Below are 26,420 nucleotides of genomic sequence, written 5' to 3'. Positions count from 1 at the left end.
AGCAGGACCTTCATCCGGCTTTTGTTACTGTCTTCTATTAACGCATTGTGTCTGCTGAGGTCTGCCCACAGCACCACTACCACCAAACAGATCAGCGAGGGAAGCACTGCTTGCAGACTCCCTTTAGTGACAGCAGAACAACGTGTGGAAGGTCTCCTGCAAGATGTTAACATATCTTATTTTTAACAGCAGTAGCAGAAGTACCAGCATGTGACCGAAGCTACATATTGATGCCTGAACACTGAATATTCATCCAAAAGGTCACGCGGATAGTCTGAAAACCAGCCCAGCTGTCTGCCAGCTCCCACGGAGGTGGTATTTGCAGCATTAGAGAAAAGGTGTGTGCCCAAACCTAACGTCAAGGATTGCATTAATGACAGACTATTCAGATCTGGCACTTGCCACCTTGTCCCAGCACTACTTCTAAGAAGTCTGACCCAGGGTTTTTTCCTGGAATTCTGCTACTGAAGTGTGTTCTAGACAATTTATTCCCTTCAAACCTTTTTTTTTTTTAATAATCTGTCTGCAACTTCTCATCTCAGCTGGCAGAAAAAAACATATCCCAATCACATCTGCAGAATAAAGCCAAGCACAGACCACAATGCTCAGCCATGCTCACAGCGACATGTTCTGAGAAATACTCTGTAGATCCCTCACAGCCTCTCAGCAAGGAACAAATCACCTGAAGCAGCAACCCCCACACAACAGGCGCAGCGCGTTTTGACGGTAGGGCAGAGAGGAGGCAGAATGAGGCAGCGTGCCCCCCACGGGTGTAAACCAACATTGTTTTAAGGAAAACAACCAAACGGAGTAGGCTGGGCCTCTGAAAGCGGGCAGTCGCTTCAGTTACTGGAAGAGCTCTGACGATGCCAGGCCACATCAGCGTTGGATTTATTACGCAGCTTTTCTGTCCAGAACGTGTCTGTGTGGAGCAGAGCAGTCAGGAAGCAGCCTGGCCAGGAGCAGCAAGACGGAGCTGTGCTCATGCCCACCGTTCCAGGCTCTGCCCCGAGCACACAGCTGTCTGGGAATTTTCCATGCAGGCACAAGAAATGCTAATGCTTTAGCAAGGTTAAAATAAGGCAGTTTTAAAACGTGAGCAGGACTGAACAGTTTCCTCAAGGCATGAAAAAGCCTCAAACTGTGCCTTGCTGTAGTGCAATTCAAGAAGAGTGAAGCATCTTACTTGTTCTTTCCTGCAGTGTAATACACCCACTGCGCGCTGTACCTGCCTCTGGAAGTCCTGCAAAAGCTGATTTTACTTGATTACAACCATCAACCAAGATGAACCCACCTGTGGTCTCCTGAGGACAGCCAAATATTCTCAATTTCCTTCTCTTCAAGGGGCAGGAAACCATGTCAAAAACTTAACTAATTAATTTCATCTGTTTCTAAGGTTTAACCTCCTCCAGAGATGCATCCTTCTCTTCATTTACCACAATGACAACCAAAACGACTAGCTTAGACTAGAAACTAGACGGAGGAATTCTCAAATAACTGTGGACAGTTCCCACGAGGGTATCTGTCAACAGCACAGCTAACAGAGTCCCTTCCAAGAAAATCTTATGAGAAAGCCCATCTGTGAAACAAGAAAAGCAACAACACTTTACAACCGTTATCTTCCCTGGACAAGGCACGGCTAAATCGTGCTGTAGCATCTTTTCCCATAAAGTTGCATTCATGACGTACACGGGATTTGAAGCTGAGGTCCAGTTGCACGGTTCTTGTCTTTGTTGTTAGCCCTAGAACGGGCACAGACCACATCATCTCCACCTGACTATCCAGAAAGCAAATTCTTCCATTTAGTATCACCTGCACTTTTGAAGAAAGTATCTTTCAAAACTTGTAATAACTCTGCATGTTTCTAGAACACAGATAATGAGAAACACTCTCGCATTAGGGCTGCAAACTGTCATTTCTAAATTGGAAAAACAAATGAACTGCAGCTAGAGAGCTATTGTACTTCTCCAAGATGTCTCCTTCTAATTAGGTCTTGTAAGTTTTAAAATATTTTCAGATCTTGGACTATTCTGTCCTTCCTAGATTTCTTTATGAGAAAAGCTGAGTAATTTTCTCATTTAACTGAAAAAGAAGAGCAGGAACAGGAGATGTCTGTACATTTACATATCTACTTAGCAGAGAAGCAAGAGCTTGGGAAACAGGAAGAATAAATCCAGAATTCAGAGATTTAGAAAAAAAATTTAGATGGAAGACTTTGATTACATTTTTGCTTCTGTAGTTACAAACTAATGCTGTTCTGTGAATTTCCAGAGAAAATTATGAGAATGACACATCAGTGACTTAAACTCCCATCTTAAATACTTCAGAATTCACATGATTTGCTTGGACATCGATGGGAGTACTTACATGAGAGAAGTTTTGTCTGTGATTAAACCATTTCAAGATTAGAGTCTACGATGGCTTTGTTTTCCTCTTGGGTAATTTGAGTGATTTACAGGTGGTTTACTGCATTCAAACACCTACAAAGTAACCCTCTCTCTTCCAGTGATGAATTCCTGTGTTTAAGCACTTGGAATAACACGGGAACTGAGATCTCATCTTTGACTGTAAATGACAACCGTGGGCACTTTATCACATGAGTCCAGGGATAATTAAAGAATATCTACTGGGAGTGACCTGGAAAGACTTGCAACTGGACTAATGATGCCGTACAGGAAATTTGTAAAAAAATAAGTCTTATTGCTTCCTTTCCATGCTCTGCCATAACAGGAGTCGTGTAAATGGATTTTGTTAGAGCCGTACTTACGACAGCTTTACGATCCATCTACGACAGGCTGAAAGACCGAGTCAGCCTGTAATTTGCAGACAATAGCCTACAAATACGTTATGTCTGACAAACTGCTCAACTTACTGTAACTTTTTTAATTCCCCTTTTTTTTTTTAATAAAATGTGCAGCTGAGGAAAGATGACAGACTGACAACTCTGCAGAAAGCCTCTGTTCACGGAACAGCTACAGCATATGAAGCGACTGTGTGAACTTCCTACTTAACGCTTGGCCATGTATCTCATTTATGAGCTGCTGCAGATACCCTATGGCATGATGAAGATCGAGGAATCATTGAGAAATTGTCTGTCAGCTGAAAAACCAATTAATACTAACTGCAGTGAGGAAGAACTGTCTACCAAGATAGAAATTGAGACTCTGAAGTCAGTTACAGATGTCTAAGGGATTTTTTTTTCGGTCATTTTCAACTTGAACTTAAACCACAGCTATTGGGGAAAAGCTGCTTCATCTTTTCTTTTTCTGCACCATCAATCCCCCAGTGTTTTCACCACCAGCTTAATGAATTCCAACTATCAAGAGAGCTCATCCACTATGTAATTTGTCTTTTTTTTTGTTCCCTTCACTAAACAAGCAGGAAAAATGTTTTTAATTTGCAAGGCTGAATAAATACCTACTGCGTTTGCCAAGACTTTATTGACATTCATGGCTGTCCACAAAGCTGACTGACTTCTCACAGAGATGGTTTATCTCCTTAAGAAAAAAAAACGTGCCCAAGCAAGATGTTAATCTTTCTTAATAAAATAAAATAAAATGAAAACCAGCAGCTCAGTAAATACTACTGTGGCTAGTGAAATTCCTTCCTCCAGGATATGGTCCCAGAGCAGATTTTTGTTGACGGCAAGATCACGTAACGTTGGGACATCCTCCAGTGTTCACTGTTGCCTCCGATGCTGCAGTTCATGTCACCTTTGGTTGTACCGATACAACTGCTCACAGGCCATGCTATAAACGAGTTCGCTCAAATTATTCTAAGTCAAAGGAAAAAAAAATTTAAAAGTGTTTCTTTTCTTGACTGAGGTATTTTCAGTCATTTGGTTTTCCACACAGTCGGGAAAGAGATGGCACTGCTGAGCTGGAAATGAATGGCTCTGGGTAGGCAGAAACTTATTAAGCCGACACTAGCAAAGGACATGAACTGTGGAATTACACCTTGGATAACATCAAATCCCATCTCCCTTGCTCAGCTGGTCATGAGGAGTCGAGATGAGTTTCAGCCTGCAATGAAACACAACTCTTGAACTTTCATAAGAAAATCAATACACCAAACTTCGCAATTCTTACTCAAGTTTTACTAGTTTCTTTATACAAAGTCCAGCTTTCACATTGGTCTGCTGCCTATATTTTTCAATTTAAGTTTTTTCTTGCTGAACAATTTTGTTATCTTAAAATTGGCAACATGCAAGAAACAATCAGAGCCTCCACAGCTGGAATTTAGTATGACCAGACTGTCTGCGCTGGCTTGACATAAACAGGTAAGAAGAAAAAGCATTTGGGGCATTTGTGGGAAGAAATTAACGACATGATAAACCATTACTGTTAAACTTCCCTACACTGATGACAGTGCTTCACATATCTCAGTTTCTTTCCTGTGATTTAGTTAGCTGTACTGAAGAGGCCTTCTAAATAAGCATCCTTCTGCAACAAGCAAACAGTTCTCCAATTTCCCACTAGTGAAACATCCATACCTGTTATGTATGAACAATACATTTATCTTTTTAACTTCAGAAGCTTCTTAAAGCTTTTAACAGGAAAGGTTCAGTGGTTGATGCTGCAAGGTATTTACAGTATCAGCTGATAGCAAGGAGGGACAGATGTGCTATACCTCAGAAACAACAGCCTCTGCCATGTACAATTTTCTCTGTGTATTTCTGAAGCAATTCATCATTGACAGGTTTGTCCTCAGAATCTGGAAAAAAAAAATACCACAAGCTGCTTGAGTTAGTCCCCTCTTTGCATGGTTCTTCAGAGATAAATGAAAACGCAACTTCATCATCATTCTTCTCTTCCTCCAGCCTCTTACACAGGCTTTTAGACTCCTCAAAATCTGAACTTACGTGAGTGTATTTACAGTCAAAACAGGCAATCAAGGTTTACCACTAACCCCATCACTACAATATAGTTATCATGTTCCCTATGGAAGGACTCATTTTCAAACGGAGCTTCAAAATTCATCAAAAGAAACTGCTGCCTCTGTTTCATACAGAAGTATGTGCGTAGACACTCCCTGTAAGATCTATCGAAACCGGTCTACAAAGCCCCTGACAGACTACCTTGAGCCTCAGCCCACCTACACGCTGACTCCATGGCAGTGGTGAGCCCTCACGCCATGGGGAAATAATTCTTTGTGGGGGAAGGATCTGCAAATAGTAGGTGCCAGAGAATCATGTTCTGCATAGAGCCATATCCTTGATGTTCAAGTTGTCTCAGATTTACTCTGAATTCTGTTTTGAAACCTCTTCACGCTGATTTTGGGAATTAATAGGAAATAGAAATCCTAAAAATAAAAAAGCAGGCTTATCAAGCTGGGGAAAAACCAGTAAGATGTTTCTGTGACAAAGGCTTTAGGATATGAATTATGCATTACCAAAAACTGACTCCAGTTTGTATGGGAGGAGGGAGATTTCTACGCATCCAAATTCAAGCACAACAGCCACAAGCTGCATTGCAGGGAATGATATGCAGTCCTGTACAAACATTATCAATTTGAGTACTGTGCTCTTCTTTTTGCCTGATGTTCTGGTTTTGTTAAGTGAGGGGGGGGCCTAAGGTGGCAGCTAGAAGTTGCTTCCCTTTGTTCAGTGGACTCGGCTGGGCATAGGGCGGACCAAGGCCGAGCCACTTGGTAGCAGAATGTCCTGTGATAATGCCTCTGCAATAACATATTTAAGAAGGGGAAAACAGAAAAGACAAGAGAAGATGTGAAGGAGCTGAGCGGGGGCAGAGAGGGGGAGGCGTGAGCCTTGCGGGCCTTGTGCCCCTCACCGTCTGGCCTCCCGCCGGGCAGCCGACTGGGCCCAACTCGGGCCGGCCCAGCTGCAAGAAGTGGAGAGGAGATGAGAAGTGAATAAGATGTAAAAAGGATCCTGAGAGGCGTCTGCCAGCCTGTTGTAAGGAACGGCTGCAGACGCCAAGGTCAGTGAAGAAGGAGGGGGAGGAGTAATGCGGCTCCCGGCCAGAATTCCCCTGCGGCCCATAGTAATGACCATGCTGGAGCAGGTTGTCCCCCTGCAGCCCATGGAGGTCCACGGAGGGGCAGAGATCCACCTGCAGCCCATGGAGGACCCCACTCCGGGGCAGGTGGATGCCTGAAGGAGGCTGTGGCCCATGGAGGCCCCGCTGGGACAGCTGTTCTAGAGGGACTGCACCCCGTGGAAGAGATGACCCATGCCGGAGAAGTTTCACAAAGGACTGTGGCCCGTGGGAGGGACCCCGCAAAGGAGCAGAGGAGGAATGTGAGGAGTTCTTCCCCCGACCACGAAGTAGTGGCGTAAAACAACGCGTGATGAACTGACTGCAACCCCCATTCCCTTTTCCCCCCCTGTGCCGCTCAGGGAGGGGAGGTAGTAGAGATAATGTTAAGCCCGGGAAGAGGGAGGGGTGGGGGGTGGTTATCTTGTTCCCTGTCTCACTCTCCTGCTAGTTTTAGAAATAAATGAGTATCTTTCCCCAAGTTGAGTCTGTTTTGCCCATAACGGTAACTTTAAGGATTTCTCCCTGTCCTTATCTCAAACCTTGAGCTGTTTTTCCTTATATCATCTCCCCCTGTTCTCTCAGAGGGTGGGAGGAGCGAGAGAGAGACTGCGTAGTCTGGTCCCAATTGGGGCCGAGCTACGACACCTGAGTATTATTTTGTGGCATTTGTGAGAATTTGAGGCAGAAAACAGCAAACTAACCCGTTAACCATTTTAAAATCAGTCATCACCAAATTCAGAAGAGGCTACTGAAACCGTGAGGAAGCAGGAATCGTCTGGTTTCAGCCTCGCCTCTATTTCTGTCCATGCTCCCACCCTCTGCCCATCACCATAGCAGCTGACTGCTCTTCCGTCAAACAGCGATCTTTGGGGCAACAGAGGCAGGAATACATTCCCCCCCCCCAAGGGCATCACTATTTGCTGGATAAAAGTGGCAGATGTTACACGTAAAAAATTGTGCAGCACAATCATAATGAACAATGTAATTCCCTGTTGTTTTCTAAGGTATGTTAACGAAAGTACACTAATAAAGCAGCAACCCACAACAAAATTCATTGCCGCTTGTCCGTCTCTTTACGTTATAAAAACACCTTTGTCATTCCCATTGTTGTCTTACACATGCAGTAAGTATCTCATTGAAATCTGGGAGAAAAACTGACGATCACTAGCGGGGAAAAAAACAACAACAAAAAAGATTTCTTCAGCTTAAAATATTTCTTCTGACCTAAAGCTTTTGGAATCTGAAGAGCAATGAGCATCATTTTTAGAAACCACCCTGGCAACGTAGCTGTTATATAAAGTTTCAATAGAAACGCTAAACTCAGTGCCGAACAGAAATGCCCCTGTCACGAAGCACTCAAAAACTACACCTACTGTTTATATTCCTGTGCTATGCATTGTATCGCATCCACTTAGGGCTTTACAAAGTGAGCTCTCGAAACCAGGCACTCGTAACTTTTTTGACCCTCTGCTTATCTTCAGTGCTAGATCCATTTACACTGCTACATAAATGATCACGCTGGTTTGTCTGATAAAGGACTAAAGGTGACCTGGGAAGAATTGCTCTTAGGTATCTTTTAAAAATAACAATAAACACACACGAAAACGCTTTTTCTGGTATAATACAAACTCAAACTCTGACTACTTTAAAAGACTCCACGATTTCCACTTCCAAGAGGAAGTGAAATTAAAATCATCACACAGGAAAGACGATAGCAATTAAGAGGGATAGGAAATTCAATCAGACCGCTCCAAGTGTGATTGTTTTTAATCCCAACTGAATTCCCACGCCTGACAAACAGACTGCAGAGGACTTTTTTTGCTGGAGATGAATATTGTTTACTCCTCCCACCGTGCATGACACTGCAAAAAAAAAAAAACCAAAAAAAAAACCAAAAAAAACCCAAAACAAAACAAAAAAAACCCACCACCAAACCAAAACGCAAGCCAGAAATACTTTCAGAGCAAAACAAACCACCTTTGAACCCTTCTTTGTTACGCTCAAGAAGCAAAGAATCAGAAACTGGATTTTTAAAGATATCTACTTCCCATATACTGGTGCTGCACAGTGACAAACCCAATACGGGCCAGATATATTTACACTACATACCTCACAGCAAGAAATACAACCAATTCAGAGAGCATATTCTATCCATTTACTAAACAGAAATTATTTGCCTTTCAGTGTGTACATATTTATAAATAGGTTTTCCCTCAAACAACATGTTCTTCCTTTAGCATATGCAAGGCGCTCTCATGAGATCAGCACCTGGAATTTATAAAATGGTTTATTTAAATGCAGGTTTGCATTTCCACTTCAGCTTACCCTTATAAAAGCAGAAAAAGGTCACGCGGCTGTGGTACATTTTACCAGTTTGGTTCCATTTCAGACCACCTTGTTTTATTACAGGATAACAGAGTGCTACAGGAGCACAGCTGGCTGACGCTTGCCACCGCTGCAGGGGAGGCCACGGCAGCAGCTCCTCGAGCTGTGTACACCCTCCAGGAACTGCCCACCTCCTCGACCGGCAGAAGAAACACAACCACTCAGCAGTCACGCATTCCCCTCCATTTCTGCATCTTTTCAGTTAGGCCAGGCCTAATGACAGAACTTGTTTCTTCTGGCTTTGAAGAGAGGGATGACAGACTTAACTGAAGCTTTCAGGGACTGATCAATGGCCTGTAAATTGTGCTAGAGACTGGAAGAGTCAGGAGATGAGAGAGATCTTCACTATAGGCTGAGCAAGGGTCATCTGGCTCAAGCAGCAGACATCTGGCAGCACTGGAATTGATTACATCCACCCAACCATGCAGAGCTTCGAGTATTTATTGATCCTTACTCCTGAACCCCTTCTACTACTCGGTTCATGTATTTGACTGCTGTTGCAGGACAAAACACACCATCAGGATAAAACCAGACACTGTGCTTCAATAATAAACACTGATGCTGGCACATGCCATGAAAATTACAGAACTAATTACAGGACCACAACATAACACTCCATGTGTTAAACACAGCCAAGCAAGAGATGGGGAAAAGTGGCTGCTGGATTTCGAAAATAATTTTGTTTTGTAGAGTAGTTTTCACTTTAATCTACTGCAGCTATTGAACAACTTTAATCGCATTAGAAAAATATGTCCTTATCTATCAGAAAAACATAACGTACACATATCCATTTTGCTGCAACTTGTTTGTGATCTTATTAGTCTCCTCCCCATAACTGGCTCCAGCTTTTGAAGCTATAAATGAGGTCAGCATTTCAATTTGAGCATTAAGACAAGGAAGGCTGAAGTTCTGTTTCTAGTCTGATTTTCTTTGGGACTCGAGAAACTCAGTTTGTGTAGATGTCCTGGTTTTGTTTAGTGAGGGGGGGCTATGTGGCAGCTTCTGCAAGAAGCTGCTAGAATTTGTTTCCCCTTTGTCTGGTGAACTTGGCCAGGCCTAGGGTGGACCTGCTGCTGGCCAGGGCCGAGCCAATTGGTAGCAGAAAGTTCCCTGATAACGCCTCTGCGATAACATGTTTAAGAAGAGGAAAAACAGGGAAAAAAGTAAAAAGGGAAGATGATGTGAAGCTGGAGCAGAGGCAGAGAGGGGGAACTGCGGGCCTTGTGCCCCTCACCCTCTGGCCTCCTGCCAGGTGGCTGACCAGGCCCGACTCGGCCTAGCCCAGCTGCAAGAAGTGGAGAGGAGATGAGATGTGAATGAGACATAAAAAGATCCTAAGAGACGTCTGCCTGAGCCGATTGTGAAGAATTTTTTTGTGAGAGGAATGGCTGCAGACGCCAAGGTCAGTGAAGAAGGAGGGGGAGCAGTAATGCAGCTCCTGGCCAAGATTCCCCTGCAGCCCGTGGTGCAGCCCATGGTGAGGCCGGCTGTGCCCCTGCAGCCCATGGAGGCCCATGGAGGAGCAGAGATCCACCTGCAGCCCGTGGAGGACCCCACGCCGGAGCAGGTGGAGGCCTGAAGGTGGCTGTGGCCTGTGGAGGCCCCGCTGGGGCAGCTGTTCTGGAGGGACTGCACCCGTGGAAGAGATGACCCACGCCGGAGCAGTTTCACAAAGGACTGTGGCCCGTGGGAGGGACCCCACGAAGGAGCAGAGGAGGAATGTGAGGAGTTCTTCCCCCCATGACGAAGTAGCGGCGTAAAATAATGTGTGATGGACTGACCACGACCCCCATTCCCTCTTCCCCCCTGTGCCGCTGGGAGAAGGGAAGGTGGTGTCATACCACAACAGGTGGTAGAGATAATGTTAAGTTACTTTGTTCTCTTCCACATTATCCTGCTTTGTTTTTAACAACAGTTTTCCCCAAGTCGAGTCTGTTTTGCCCATAACCGTAACTTCAATGATCTCTCCCTGTCCTTATTTCAAACCTCGAGCCTTTTTTCTTGTTTTATTTATCTCTGTTCTCTCAGAGAGTGTGGGGAGTGAGAGAGAGACTGTGTGGTTTGGTCCTGAGTGGGGCTGAACTACGACAGTAGATTTTGAGGCTGCGTAGGTATTTACCTTCCCAGTGATTTCCAAGGGAGGCACTGTAAAGCTACTGGCAGAGTCTCTACCATAGACCAAGACAAATCGATCTAGGAGGTTCATAGAAAATGGAATAAAAGAAGTTTGGTTTCTAGTTCACTGCCTAAGGCAAGAAAGAGCGAACAGACATAAAAAAAAGCAGCAGCATAAGGAATAATGAGACAATAAAACCTGATACAAAGGCAGATTAATAGCCTGATGGCCTATCTACTCTAGGCATCACATGAAAGTACAGCTCTAAAATAGAGGCTTAAATAAAAAGGTATTTTTGTGGCATTTACAGAGGGCTGGCATGGGAGAAAGCTCCTTTCTGCTGAAACTGTACTGAGCTGCAGTTGATTGCTATGAATTCACATGTGCACAAGTCAGGCAAAGATCTCAGGAGAGAAATAAAACAACGCACAGCAGTGCAGATCTGGAACCCGACTGCAGAGGCAGCAGTCAAATTACGTGTTCGCAGAGGAAATCTGGAAGATGCAAGACGCAGAATGTGCTATGAGAGGATGTCACTGTGTAAAAGATCTTTCGCCTAGTGCATTAGAAAGTATGATTAACAGAGATAATAAAAAACCCCCACCAAAATTATGGACATTCAGTCACGATAAAAACCCCAAGCTTGACAACATGATTGACTCTGCCGATTGTCTGACCAGTGAAAAAAGGCTAAAGGATGAAGATGCAGTGTTAATATTTGGCTAAGAAAAAGCAACTAGAAACTTTTAAAATTTCAGATGAATTCAAGAGGCAGAAGTCAGCCTGGAAATGGTGTAAGACGGAATCACAGAGGAGAACCCCAAATTGCAAATGAATGGTGTAGTTTCCTACTTTCAAAAATGTGGCCATTACTAGACTAAGGAAAACTAAAACCAAAGAAAGCCTAGCGACTTAGTGAATAAGAGAGTCAGCGCTTCATTCTGCCAGCATTCAAGTTCTCCTATTTATAACAGGCATGATTAAATTAATTCATCAATTAGCAAATGAGTTCAGTTAGTTCACAGCGTGTAATTCATTTTACTCCGTTAACAAGTACATCCTAATGTCACTTGGTAATATTTTGCAAATTCAATTTATTAGACACGAAGAGAGCAGAGGAACTTGAAGGCAGAAAACAGAATTGTAACCAAGACAGATGTAAACCTTACTGAGAAAACGTACAACATAAACAGCAGCAAACACCTGTCAGGAAGGGCCGTTCCCTGCTCAGCAGTGCTCATGACCACTCTGCATTAACTATTTTGTGGTTCAACCAGGTCTGAAACGATACACACAGGAACGTGACAGCTGCCAGCTCGTGACGGTGTTCCCACAGCCATCTCCCTGCAGTTGGACTCGGCTTTCATACTGTGCTCCGCCTTTCAGTCCCTTGCAAATACTTTCATTGACACATTACTTTTTCACGGAACTATTTTGGATTTCTTTGTGGTTTTAATACTGGACAAGGACATTAACTCAAGATTATCCCCACAATTGTCTACTGTAACAACTGTGAAGGTTAAAAGGATAAAACGATCAAAGTGATGACTGGGGTAATAAACTATGTGCTATGCAATGCCAGATGCAAACAAAGGTCCTGACAAAATATGGTTTAAGGAAAAAAAAGAAGAGGCGAGTCTTTAAATGTCAAACCTGATAGTTATTTGAACACAGTACGTACATACATCTGCACACCACAGACCAAGGGTAAAGCAGGAGCCAGAAGAGCTTCAGATGTGTGTGTGATGGTGGTGTCAGGCAGCACTGCAGAACTGCACACGCATGACTGCAAAGATGGGAGCAGCACCCTGTTAGATACGATCTCCCTCTCAGCAGTGCTGACCCTTTTAGCAGCTTCGGCACAGAGAGAAAACAGTAAAGGATGTACAATTAGCCAAGGGAAATCAGCTGAACCATGATAACACTAATAAACTACTATTAAGCCCTCATTAACAGGAAAATTAAGTTAGGCTTCCATCAATAACAAGTCAGAAAAAAATTTCTTGTATCAGTGCAAAACACGCATGACTGGCGCTTCGAGGAGCTCAGTCTTTCTGCTCAATTGGTGACGCAACGCTGAGCAGCAAGAAACTGTTGTCTCTGCAGTCAGATGCCCAACAAGTGCCCCTTGCCATGAGTCTGGGAGGCTGCAGGCATCAGCCACATGGCCTGTCTTTGTTCTGCTTAAATTCTGGAAGAATTTAGGTGCCTGGAGTCTGGAGGGATAAAACTGTCTACTCAGTAGCTGCTTGGGCATCAGCACATGTCATATTAGAGTCTGACGGTACCTGCTGTTTGGTCAAGATTGAAGGTGTCCTACTTGGAGGGAGGGAACCTGCTTCTCACTTATGCTCTGCTGCAACCCATTTACGCAAAAAGCTGTCTAAACACCACGTTAAGTCCCCTGAAAGAGCCCCAAACCCACCAAAATCCATGCCAACACCAGAGCTCTTTTCAGAACAAGGCTGCTCAGGAGCACTGGTGCTCACTACCTTCGCTGAAGCATCCACCCAGGAAGCAGGAGACCTGCTTTTTATGTCTTCTCAGCCTTCAGCTTCACACTACCCTGGAAAACCGAAGCAGTACAGATCAACACGTGAGGCTGAACACTCTTCTGCGATGGTTGCGCTGCTCCTCAGACCCAAAAGGCTTTTTCAGAGCTAAGCTGAGCGGAGAGGCCTGACTAGATGAGGCTCTGAGCAACCTGATCTAGCCGGGGATGTCCCTCCTCCTGCAGGGGGCTGGGACTAGATGACCTCTGAAGGTCCCTTCCAACTCTAACCATTCTGTGATTCTGTCCCCCGGGCTGGCTGCCATGTGTGCATGCTCTCAGAACTACTGATGCCAAATCCCAGTCTCATGCATCACAACCAGGGTCCCTCTGAAGAGTCGCCCTCTATCCTGGTTATTTTGATTCCAAAACAATGACAATTACATCACGTTCACACCCCTGCCATCTTCATAATAACAGAAGTGTCCTCCCAGCCTCTGCAGCCTCATTCTGTCCCAATCCCATCCTGCTGAAAACTGAGCTCTACTCTGTGATCCAACACTTTTTCACAGCAGATGTAGGAAGTTATTTCCCAATTCTGGCCCAGACAGCGAGTTCCACACCCAAGGGCAAAAATCCAGTACAGAGACATAAACTGGGCATCTATCTGCTTTAAAAAACATAACTTCAAAACCAGCTCAGTAATGGGTATTGAAAAAGAGCGTGCATGTTGCATGTGCAAGGGGATATAGCTAAGCATCACTTTGATCTAAAGCTTAAAACACACCATCTTTCCTGTGCTACTTCTGTATTTCCATAGAAAACTGGTGGTTATTATTATTATGGATTAAAGTTTGTGTATAGGGAAAAAAGAATAATTAAAAGACTTTTGGAAATGCTTACAAGGATAGTAACACAGAGAGAAAATAAAGCTGACTCAAACTACAGTATAGCGCTGAAATAAAACAAGGAATGACTATGATTATGTTTGAGGTACTGTAATTCAAGAAAAATTGTAGCAGAGCTGTTACAGTGGGTTGTTAATTCTATTACTAACCATTACATCACACTTCACAGACTCCTTACAGATTTCCCTCTTAACAGCCTCTGTGCAATCTGCATTTTTTTTCAAAAGAAATTACAGTAACTTACGCTACAAGGGAGTAACTGTGTCAGGAGGTTGGCGAGGAATATATTCACTTGAATTTCCAGACTGGAGCAGTCTTCTGATTACTGTACTCTCTAAAACATCAAACTGAAACAGCACTCATCCTCCTCTGAAGGGCCATAAATGCTGTACTAGGTTTCCAGTTAAGATGAGGATAATGTGTATCCTGTATGGATGTGACAGGATAGGTTAAAATACCTAAAATAACTGAAGGAAAGACGCAAACTGCACTGTACAGACCTATAAAATAATGCAGGCACACAAAGCAGAGAGTCAGAAGTCTGACAGACATGGGAATACGGATCATGAAACTGTGAAAATTCATCTAAAGCTGTATGGTTACAGCTGTATGATTCTTCTCCTTAAGCAGATCTCCCTTACTTCAACTGTCAATACTACTAACATATTGTCTTGTACGATTGCCTGTGAGTACAAAAACCTTTCTTTAAATCTCGTCTCTTTAGGAGCAGTCCACTACTCCAGTCCCAGATCTTTTCAGACGCAAGCGAATGGAGGTGGAAGGACTGGCTACAATGCCCGCCAGTCTTTTTTCTCCCCAAATCCATAGTACTGCATCCTAAAAGAGAGATGCTGAGCACGTCTGCTGCATCGCTCCTCTGAACCTCTGCCAGCTCTACCTGCTCTTTGAAACACTCTGTGGAGAAGATTTCCACCACACCACTGAGTCCTGCACAACTCCACCTCTGACCCTTCCTGCTGGGGACTTCTGAGCAATGGGCTTTATCTCATTAGTTCAGTAGTTTTTAGGAAACTACTTTTTCCTGCCAGTTTTTAAACCCAGAGGAATTTTCTAGATGTGCAGTGACAGTGCATGAGTAATAGCTCCCTCATTAAACTACCAGGGAGTCATAAAACAAAACAAGTTGTTCAGCTTCCCAGTGTTTTTCCGATTTGCTTTCCCTTTCCAAGCCCTGTAGTGCTCACAAACATCCAAACCATCTAAGTGACGTCATTTATAGTCAGAATCCTTAAAGGAAACAACATGTCCTTTGCATGTTGCTCAATCCTCTGGTATTCTTGCAGTCATTTATTTTTGCCCCAGGGCAGTCCAAGTTGTTTTATTTTTTAAATCAAGAGCTAGTTATGCCCACGTGAAGTCCACCATCAAAAGCTCATCTGGCATAAGAGAGGGAGCTGTGCTACGTTTGCTGCTGCCTGGCAGTCCTTGGTACGTCTCTTGTCTTCATGCCAAACACTCTCCGTGCCCACGGCCGAAAAGCAGGGTGGTGCAGTGCGGGAAGCTGTAAAGATGTGAAAGACAAGAACAAACCCTGCTCTCCCACGGCAGAGCTTTGCATCTGCTGCCGCAGCAGCCAGGCTTGATGTTCCTCCTGCACTGGAAACACGGTCTTCCATAGGGAAACAAGATATTCAACCCAAACCTGGGAATACAGCTTTGCTTTACGTTTGCTGCAGAGTAGGCTGGTGTTAGTAAACGATTCTACCTCTTCTAAACAGAAGTGGGTAGCTGTGTTTCTGGGGTGCCTTTGATGTCGGTAGGTAACAGGTTCTTCATCCCATTTGGAAATCCAGGAGTCAAACTATACAACATATAGTCCGATGATTCAAGGAATACTTTGAAAGGCCACAATTTCTACAGCAGTTTGCGAGTATGAGAGACAAGACTCTTCCGCGTTTCTGTTCAGGATGAAGCAGCTTGTACTCAGTGCTGATATACACACACCTTCCTACCAAACACAGTACCCACCGTTTCAGAAACTAAATCCTATACCTTTTTGTATACACCTCCAGCATGCAGACTATCTAGTACAGTAACTCAGATTTGGAGAACGTACACAGCAAAGATGAGAACAGTCCCACATCTTTAAAAACAGAAAAAAAACCCAAACCTCAAAGCAGAACAAGATACCAAACTCAGTCCTGGGAAATGAAAAGGTTTGAGAAGATTTGTATTTAACATACTGCAGAAATGCAAACAAACTACCACGATTTTCCGAACAATCCTTAAAGGTGCAATTGTAATCCCCACATTACAGATAACAAAAGAAGGACAGAAGAAAGTTGTTGTAAGGTGACTTGAGTAGTGTTCAGTGTTTTTACTGAAAAATGTGGCTGATTTCAGGAAAAATTTCGCCTCTTTCAGCTAAACAAAATCTGGGATCTGTAAACTGAAAACCATTTCAGACAGCACTAACATCTCACACCACTGAGATTTTAATTCTGTCTTTTAATGAGCAGCAGAAAACAAAGGAATGAGATAAACTGAGAGCTCCAGACCACGGTTCCCAATGTGTCTGGCAAAGCGGTGAGGAGACCCATTAAAACGTACCAAGCTCATTGACCTCGCACATTTCTCCAGGCCAAGGCTAGAAAACAGAACAGCTGAATGCTTATTCCCTTGCGCAGGGAACTGCTGTCACGCTGCTCTCTATCTCCAAGTCAGTGGTTTTGATGCTGAGGAAGAATCTGCAGCTTTAAATACACATCTGAGACAGACAAAAAGGAGAGTGATTAAAGTCAGAGAGACTGTTGGAGCAGAAGCTGAGCACAGAGACCTGAGCCCAGAGCCTCAGGGATGTTCAAGAGCCTCACTGCTAATGATTTCACTGCGAGTTAGGTACTCAGACACCTCTAAGGACCCAGGTTGTCAGGATTTGCCTCTTTACATTGCTACATAATTGGCAACAAAGGTGGGAAAAACTTGCCAGCTTAGCTTGTCACATCATCCTTATGAAAGAGTGCGGAGGTACCGACGAGAAATGGGGATTTTTGCTGGGACTGAAATACATAGCAGACACAGTGGCAGATGGCACCGGATGAATTGAAAAGTTCAAGGTATTTTAGAGAAGGTTCACCTAAGACTAAACAAGGTAACAGCTGAAGAAATATAGAACAGTAATGAGAGACAAAAAAGTACTCCTATTTATTTTTCTCCTGACATATGTAGATGTTCAGTGAACTAAAATGATTATAAACATTTAGGAATTTACATCATGGTCACAACTGAACAGTGATTGGCCTCAATACACTTGCACCTGCACAAATAAATACAAATAAAGCCAACACTGCCTTGCACAGTTTGCAGTCCAGAGGGTGAGGGAATCTCTCCTCGCATCTGTTTAAATGCAAAGCACAGATGAAGCGTGGACCTCGCAAGAATACGCCAAAGCCAAGACCTGTGAAGGGTTAAGAAATCAAGTATTTGGATAGACAACGAAAACATCCAAGATTATTAATTAGTTAGTATGAAAGAGCTGAAATAAACCCTCAAATCCTGGGTAATTGTTCTCTATAAGGACTCTTATCACCTCTGCTCAAAGCCTCTGGTACTGGCTGCTGTCAGAGATGTTACAGGAGCAGACAGACCACAGGTCTGAGACTCTGCCAGTCCCCTGCTCCTAAGATACAACTCATCTCTGCAGCTTAATGTTTCAGAAACAAGCACGCTACTGAAACAGAGCTTGGACAGCGTTTCCAAAGCTGCAGGGCCCATCAGGCCAGCTGATAGCTCCTCATTAAAAAAAGCAACAAGAAACAAAAAAAGCATCCTCTTTTCCAGGCGGTGAATGACGCTAGCATGAGACTGACAACTTTCAGGATGAGGTCACCTCCGTTTCCCTTCAGAAATAAAGCAAGCAAGTACAATTAACAATAATTAAAAACTCCTTTCACAAAGGGACACTATACTTTTATTATCTCTGTTGAAGCCTAATCAAAAGCATCACAATGGGCTTGTTGATTTTTTTTTTTTTAAAGACACGATACAAGACAGAAAGAATTGGTAATTAAGACCAGAAATCCAGTATTCTTAAGTGCTGTAGTATTTAGCTTCAAAATAGAAATTGTCCCCTATTTACCCAAAATAACAAGTCACTTTACTAGTTAACCACAGCAAAACAGAACCAAAAATTCTAATTTAAAAAAAATGCTTAATGGGTAAACAAACGTGCTCATGACACTGAAACGTATATGGGAAGTGTACGCAATAAGCTGTAATCACACTCATTAAAAGTTACTGGCTTTGAGTCTACTGATTTTCTTCTGCACAGGGTTCCAGCTGCATAGAAATATCAGGTTCTTTACATCCCAATTTACTATTAGAAATGCTGAGATGTTCACTGCAAGAATGTGAACTAGTTTGTATTCAAAACTGTTCATTATTCATATTTGTTTCACCTTATGTGCCAGAGGAAAAAGAACAACGGTCGAATCACTAGAGATCCAGTAGCCTCTGGATAGGATTTCAGCCCACCAAACCTAAGTGTCTGCTGCTGGAGGAGCACAATCGCTCTCTAGACTTCAGTGAAAAACTGCATCTTCAGTAATCACAACAGGAGCTTGGACACTTACGCAAAGATTCAGCTGCCTGAACACAGCACCCATAGGTGCCTCCTGTCATTTTAGGTGAGGTACAGTGTCCTGTCTGGCCCACATAAAACCCCCATAAAGCTCACGTGGTACCTGCCAGCCCCAGGGGCATGTCCCAGATGACGTGTCTCCAAGGCATCAGACACCAACCTGCAGATAACTGAATCCTACCCTTGTGCACTTTAAGACGTGATCAGAGTGAAATCCCATCCACATGCTGCGTATCTACAGTGTAATAATAATGTTAAAATCCTCTAAAATGTTTTTATTTTTGTTGTGGACATTAAAGGTCCCGCTGCTCTTTATCAGTAAAGGTATCTGGATATTGGTGTCTCTACCCTCATGCAGACAGAATCACCAGTTCAGGTTTACCAGCAGAGCTTTCAGGTGCAGATTAAACCTTGGCAACAGGCTTTTACCTATAAACTCGAGTGCTTAAATCACTTCTAAAGTGTGACTACTTTTAAAATATTTACTGTTATAACCCCAAAGTGACCCTACCACTACACAGCACACGCTGCGCACTTGAGTGCTCCCTACAGTGATCCGAGAACCATTACACGGGCGCACTGGTCCTCCTCTCCCAGTAGCCTAAGTGAACGATTTTCTTGAGATCAAGCAAATTTGAGGACAGATGGATAAGCCTAGGGAACTGGAAATGAGAGGGTTAAGCGGCAAGCACGCAGGAACGGATGGGTGAGGGTAGCAGGAAGCCCACCTGCCCACCAGCCCTGTGCCCGAGAAGCAGATGTCTGCCAGGGAGACGAGAGGTGCCAGCCAGCAGCCGAGAATAGCAGCGTGGCAGGCTGGAGGGAAGGAAACACAAGGTCTTAAGCAAGAGGCCAACCCAGTCTGAGCACATCAGCATGTGAAGCATGGTTTTCCAAGAGACTGAACTCTGCAAATCCCCGCTGATACCGGGGGGCGGCTCTGAAGGCTGAGGACCACAGACCAAGGATGTTGTGACACAAGCAGATGACTATAGCTGCCATTTCATACACGCTTCCAGAGGGGCTGAGGGTAAACAGGGAAGTCACATGGCATCCGCAGTGCCATGCAGTGACTTCCTCAGTGGCACACAGGCTTAGAATATTGCCTTTAACATCTATTAGCCCATACGGTATCGGCAAAAACGGGAACCTTTAAGCAGCTCCTATTAACAACGCCCATCTCAGCCATCCTCCATGACTCAGGAATCCGTTTCTGGATGCTAGCGTGTATTTTCCACTTCCTTTCCCTGCCGTGTGTGTAACAGAAACGAATCTGAATGCTGACACAGTGAGTAGACTGATTGCAGTATTTTATTTTTTGGACCGAGTCCCAATTTTAGTCTGATCTGGTTCTCAGATAGGAGGTTGTACATTGTCACATAGTTTGTAAAAGCATTTGCTACACTGATTTGACTAGATATGCAGGGCTGTGCATCTGTGTATCAGAAAGCCAGATCGTGCGTGCTGCAGATGCATCAAATTTTCTCAGAATAATAAACTGGAGATTTACTGAAAACAATACGGAAATAATTTTATGGGCTTCTTCCAAACACGCAGCTATAAATACAGGTCAAATTTGCAGAGAGTATTCAAATTTGCATCGTTGTGTTTTAAAAGCAATTTGAAAATCAAACATTTTAGAACAAGTTCCGAGAACAAGCCTGTGACACAGCAGATTTTGACTGTTTTCCCCTACTACTACACCGCTGACCACGGATCACGCCAGGCTCTGGGAAAAACTACCCAAACGGCAGGTGAAATTTTCCAAGCGCTCAGCATCCAGAAGGTGTCACCAACAGCTGGAATTAAGTATACAGGTGCTGCCTGCTCCCCAGCACTTTCAAAATCTGGTCTTTTAAAGGCTAGTTATACGTCTAATATGGAAATTTAATGATCAGTACGTACCAGCAAATAGAAGCAGTACACACAAATGTATCTGAAGTACACAAGCAGCTCAGCAGCTCACTTTCCTGTGTACTGTAAAATCAGCCATTCACTGTCGCTTTTCCAAAGTCACGCTGGCGCATAAAGCAGCTCTTTTTCTTCCTTTTTAGTAATGCTGCTTACGCAGCAATTACCTCTGTTACAGATTTTGAAAATGAAAAGGTTAATCTCTCGGTGGTTATCCTGTTCTTTGATACAATTTTCTTAACTTTATTAAAGAAAGAATGCAGCCTTGCTAACATAATGGTAGTAGGACAATTACTTGCACATACCTTTTAAACGGACGTGCCATTTTGAGACAGTTTTTGACAGCAATTCATATCCTACAATGCAGCTTTGATTTGGTCTGCACATATAAGTTCAGACCAAAACCTTAAAGCTTCCAGGCACCTCCTGAACAACTGAAGGAAGAAGGTCCTCTGATCCCTTACCATGCGTTAGTCGGTTAGCATTTCTTCTAGTAAATGAACCGTAACGTTTTTAAGCAGACAAATTATTCTCTCACAAATGGATTGGTTCTACTAAAGGGAGCAAGACAGACAAATAGTGGAAACTTATTTCTGGCAATAAATAATAAATTGCTTTGAATAATTTCTCAGACCAAAACCGTACACTAACAAGTCCATGCACAGGAGCCTCCATGCACAGAACACAGTAATATGTAAAAAGGGTGTCGTGAATCTTAATACAAAGGTGTGTGACTTATCTTCCAAATTGGAAGTATTATAAAAATATCAGTATACAGACATATTTTAAGTATGAGGCAAATGAGACATAATGCACACAGCTATGGTCTTATGGCAGCGATCACAATTGAAACACATGGTTGATTGTAGGGAGGAAAAAAAAAAAATATTCAGACAAAACCACAGAATCACAAGGGATGAGTGATGTATTTTTTACCACCCTCCTTGCCCTACCCCCATTCAGCATTTTAAACAGTTTCAGCATGCTAAAAAAACAAAAAAAAAAAACCAAAAAAAAACCCTCTTACTTCTTCTTTAAGCTGTCTGGTTGTTTTCCTACAGACGCTATCTCAGCATTACACAGCCAATACAGTTAATGACATTAATTGCTGTCTTTTTACTGAGTTCGAGCCAGTGGTTCCCTTCACTTTCTCTTGAGCAACAAACAGAAAAAGCCCGGGTAACAAAAGTACGAGAAGATAGTATCTCCAGAAATAAAACCTATTTTACAACAGCAGGAAATAAGATAATATGCATAGATTTCAGACAACCTATTTCAACTGTGTTTAAAATGTGAGCTGAAGGGCTCAGAACTCTGTGAGGCAGAACTGAAGTGAAATAAGCCAAGCAAAAGGGATGGATTTCTGAGCAACGCACCTTTCGACCATGTTGTTTTGACCTTTCCCCGTCGCGTCTAAGATCTACTGCTCCATTGTGTAATCCCAAGCCTTTAAAAAGTTAGTAAACCTCCTCTCCTCTAGTAGCTTCTTGCACCTGCCCCTACAGGTAATAAAGGATTAGAAGGATCAGAATTGCAATGTTTATGAAACTTTTTTTTTCTGCTCAGCAAGAAGTTCATTTCTTATTCTTAAAATGAAAGGAGTGGCTGTGTTAAAAAAAAAAAAAAAAAAGGGAAAGAAAAACAACATAATGAAAAGGAAGCACACACCCATATGGAAAAAAATGGCAGAAGATGAAGCATGCTTATTACAAATGCTTTGTAACCTTGTCACCAACAAAAACAAATAGTTAATTAAACAGAAGGAAACGTCAAGGTTTTTGTTCCTGTGTATTCTCAAAATCTTACGGCTGTCCACACTTCCATCGAGGTCGCACGCTGCTCTTACGATTGTTGTGGTAAGTTTTAATACCAAGCGTAATAGCAAACAAACTTCTAGCTAGGATTGTAATTGTAAATATTTTAACAGTGTCCCTGCAATCCCACAGATGGTAACTAAGAGCAGTGTTTTTGACACAGCAATTCAATTCCTGCAGTTCCTAAAGCACAGACAAAGCATGTGTGAACACTACCACGACTTCTGCTTATGCAAGAAATGCAAATCTGAGGCTTTGACAGATCTACAGCTCAACAGGCTTGTATTAAACATACCCACACATTCCTCTGCATCTTACTTCACGCAGTTACTACAGCATTTGAACATCAGCAAGAGATTCGCTCTGTTTTAACGTTAAGAAACATCTGCCCAAGTATGGCAAATGATTTCTGGACTTCTCTCAGATAAAAAAAAATAAATAAATGAGTAAACTCTGACTACTGTACAAGCTGGCTTGGCTACAGTTCCAAGCTTTAAAAGAAATTTAGTTTGCAACAGGTGAATACACTCAAGATGAGAAGACCTCACTCACTGCTCAGGGATACTTTTAAAAGTTACCAAAATTCTGATAGATTTTCCAGACATCCATGTAAGCCAGTGTTATAAACTTCTGCCTGGCAATAAAAAAAATGCAGCAAACACTGGTAGGAGTTATTAAACATGTCGTAACACTGGGCTGGCATCTCCTTCCCCAAACTGCTTCCAGAACATGATGTGGGTGCAACCACTCCAGCTGAACACAACCTGCGCTAAAATCACTGCCGTACAACGCAACGGCGAGTGTGGGGTCAAAGTGCTCCTCACAGCAGGCTGCTCGATGCACCAGGTCTTCATCCTGCTGTCAAACTCATGTGCAGACAAAGCAATGTAATTTTCATCAAAAGTAGGTCCAGCGAGGGAAAACTCTCACCTTACCTAGCTACAGGATGAAAAACGTGCAGTGACTGGTCTCTAGCAGGATTTTTCAGTGCGACATCGCATATTATATTATTCCTCAGTAAACACACACCTTTCTGGCAGCTAAGATAAAGCCTGTAACTTCCTACAGTAGTCATTCACCTCCATCTGGGCTTCAACAGGACTTGCTCTACTACAATAAATATTGAAAACGCACGGCGCACAACTTACTACACCTGAACAGGATTGTAGAGTCACGACCTTAAACAACAGCCTGACTGTACCTCACTACAGAGAGGGCACAGGCAGGGCTGTAACCCTGCCACAGTAAATTGAAAACAGTTACGTATTAGTCACAGGGAACTATGTCCAGCCGTACAGGGGTTATAGTAAAAGATTTTAATAAAAGCCCCGTCAATCAGGGTTTGATAATGATTTAAAGTTACTTTACTTTCCCATCTCATTCATTACAAGGAAAACATCTTCAAGTTTGCGAGATGCCTTTACGCTGATGTGCTGTGCATTTGTAATTCCAGAATATCCCTCATCTTCGTACCTTTTGTTAGGTAACTCCTATCTGCAGCTCTTGGGAATGCCCACTACAAACTGCAACGCTCCAGACAGGCTCAAAGTCTCTGCTGTGCTTCACCTGCTTTCTCTGTGACTTTGTTAGAGCCAAAATCCCAGCAAATGATAATGACAGTCTTAGATACTTCCGCAGGAACACTAACAAAATGCAACCATTTGACCAAGGTGAAGATTATTCTTCACTGCATGCACAGACACAGTGAAATTTAGGCAGAGTAAATGATGGGCGATCCAAATGAGCTGGATGCAGACCAGTGAAAAGCAGATGAGGTCTCGACGGTTTGCCTGCTTACCTGCACACCCCACAGGTCCTATAACAGCGCTGGTCCTCTCTGCATCTTTTGAGAGGGGTGGTTGTTACCAGTCTTTCAGGTATCAGAGTTATCCCATAACGCTATTCCAACTTTTTTTTTGCTACATACCTACCCATCTACTCACTCACTCCTACCTCCTCTCTCACTTGCCAGTCTAATTACCCGCCCACTCACATCTACTCTTACTCACTCCGTAACCCACCCATTTACATGTTTTTCATTCATCTCCCCATTCAGTTACACAACCTGATCCTCAAATACCTCCAATCCACTCACTAATAGTAATTTTACCTCCTATGATATGCCCGTCCTCACCTTTCTCATCAACATCCCTACCCCACATCGCGCTTCTCGGTGCCTTGAAGGGAGACAGCTTACCGCCGCAAGCTCCCACGGCCCAGGAGGCCAAGCTCTCCACAGCACACCAATGCTAATCCACTCCTGGGATCCCTTCCGAATGAGTCAAACTCTTTCTTCCACCAAAACGCGGATGAAGGGTAAGGATGAGGACTGCGCAGTGCTGGTGCTAGCCCTGCCTTTCCCAGCCTCCACGCACGCTGTGCCTCGCGGCGGGCACGCAACACACACCCTTGCTCCCATCCTACAAAACCCTTTACGCGGAGGTGTGCAACACAACTCTCTCACCCTTCGGGGTGCTCTGAAAGGAAAATCAGTAGTAATGCTTCAGAAACCAGAGAAGTTCTGGGGTAAAGGTGCTGGATCATAACCGCAGGCAGCTCTGAAGGGACTGGCTCAGGCCAGCACGGCCGTGCGCCAGCTCACAACAACTAGCCTGTCTCTCATGGGGTGACAGCAAAAATCAACACCCATTTGTCCTCTTCATGGCCACTGAGTATTTGTTTTGGGAGGATATTGATCTAGCTCTTTGTGGTCAAGACAAGGGAAAATTTTGGAGACAACCCTGCTTGGGCACCCAAAGCTTGCTTCTGGTTCTCCAAGCCCTGGAGAACAAACAACAAACAAGCAATCCCTGAAGCCCACCAAAACAAATTAAACTATAAAAGGAAACAACAGTTATGAAGTGAAGCAACTTTGAGAAAAATAGAAGATAACAGAAAGTCGGGAAGAAAAAAAAAAAAAAGAAAAAAGACCCATGTAACTACATTACAACTTTCATTATTCTGTCAGTAATAGGAAACTAATTTTTAAATTTTCACTGTAATGCCCTCTGCACACATCACTTTCCCTCAGTTAAAAAAAAAAAAGAATCACGTAAGTTATATTGGCATAACTCCCTCATATTAAAAAAAAAATAAATCTTTTCCGAGTAAAATTGGCCTTTTCAGGTAACTTTCAACAATTCCTCAAGTGATACCAGAACTGACCATTCTTATACTGGAATAAAATATGCATCTTAGAAATTCAGTTTAACATCTCCCTTCAATCAGTACGATTTTCCCAAATCCTGAAGAACTGAACACGCAGCAGTTAAGGTGACACATCCGGTATTCGAGAGCTCATAATACTATTCTGCTCAGATTTACAGGCTGTTAACGCCACAGACAGAAGAATTACTGAAAGATGAGAACATAGACTTAAAATAATACGGTGAAACAAAGAAATGGAAAAATTTAGGCCAAATATCAGGCAAAGAAAAATCTCGCCATCAAATTTTGTGGAAAAGACTCCAGAAGACTGAAGTGGAAGGTCAAGCTCTTGGAGTACCTCTAGCCATAAACTGCAGGGGGAAAAAAAAAAAAAAAAAAAGTAGCAGAAAACATGTACTGGCAAGATGATGTTCTGGATGATCTAATGCACTTTCCATCTCTAACATCTATGATTCTGTAATTCCGTAGGAGTGCCTAGCAGAGGGCTGGCAAACTTCTGTAGCAACTCAGTCATCTGATTATTATGTGATAATCAAAGTGTTCAATTAAAAGGAGATCCTTGTAGCTGGATGTTGTAGCTACGCCACGCCACTCTCGCTCAAAGCTGTGTGTTGCATTGCCAGCACAGAGTCTGATCTGAATGGCAGGCATGCAGTAATTACAGAGTTGTGGGTAGCTCTCCTAAACAGGCAAAACAGAATTTAAGTAATTAAAGAGACAATCATCATCTTTCTTGCAAAATGCCTGGGGTCAACTTTTGACAGCGGATTTGATAATACGGAGTTCAACTTCGTCAACATTTATGCATGCAAATAACTTCACTCATGCATGCCAGTAAGCGTTAACATGGTTGGATCTATACTATACGGCGTTTTTAACTATTTACTCTTGATTTGTGCGCTGAGAAAATCCTCCCTTAGGGTAAAATACCAGATTGTTTCTCAGATCATGTGCTTTGTTTGCTATTTTCAAGTTATTAGGTAAGTGTACATGCAGAAAGAAGAAAGTGCAAAAGGACATTTGGCACG

At 43.2% G+C, this 26,420-nt stretch overlaps 1 long non-coding RNA gene across 3 annotated transcripts in view; it reads right to left on the bottom strand.

The window, feature by feature from the left end:
- Positions 1 to 4,078: 4,078 nt before the first annotated feature.
- LOC147601961 (uncharacterized) overlaps positions 4,079 to 26,420 on the bottom strand; it is a 126,234-nt gene continuing 103,892 nt past the window's right edge. For all 3 annotated transcript variants that reach the window (XR_015258130.1, XR_015258129.1, XR_015258131.1), the window contains exon 4: positions 4,079 to 4,713. This is a non-coding gene — a long non-coding RNA (uncharacterized LOC147601961). The remainder of the gene's footprint in view (positions 4,714 to 26,420) is intronic.

This window comes from Chlamydotis macqueenii, chromosome 1, assembly GCF_036417535.1.
Source record: "Chlamydotis macqueenii isolate bChlMac1 chromosome 1, bChlMac1.mat, whole genome shotgun sequence".
NCBI lineage: Eukaryota > Metazoa > Chordata > Aves > Otidiformes > Otididae > Chlamydotis > Chlamydotis macqueenii.
Note: the sequence above shows the minus strand (reverse complement) of the source record. Positions and strands in the feature narration are given on the sequence as shown.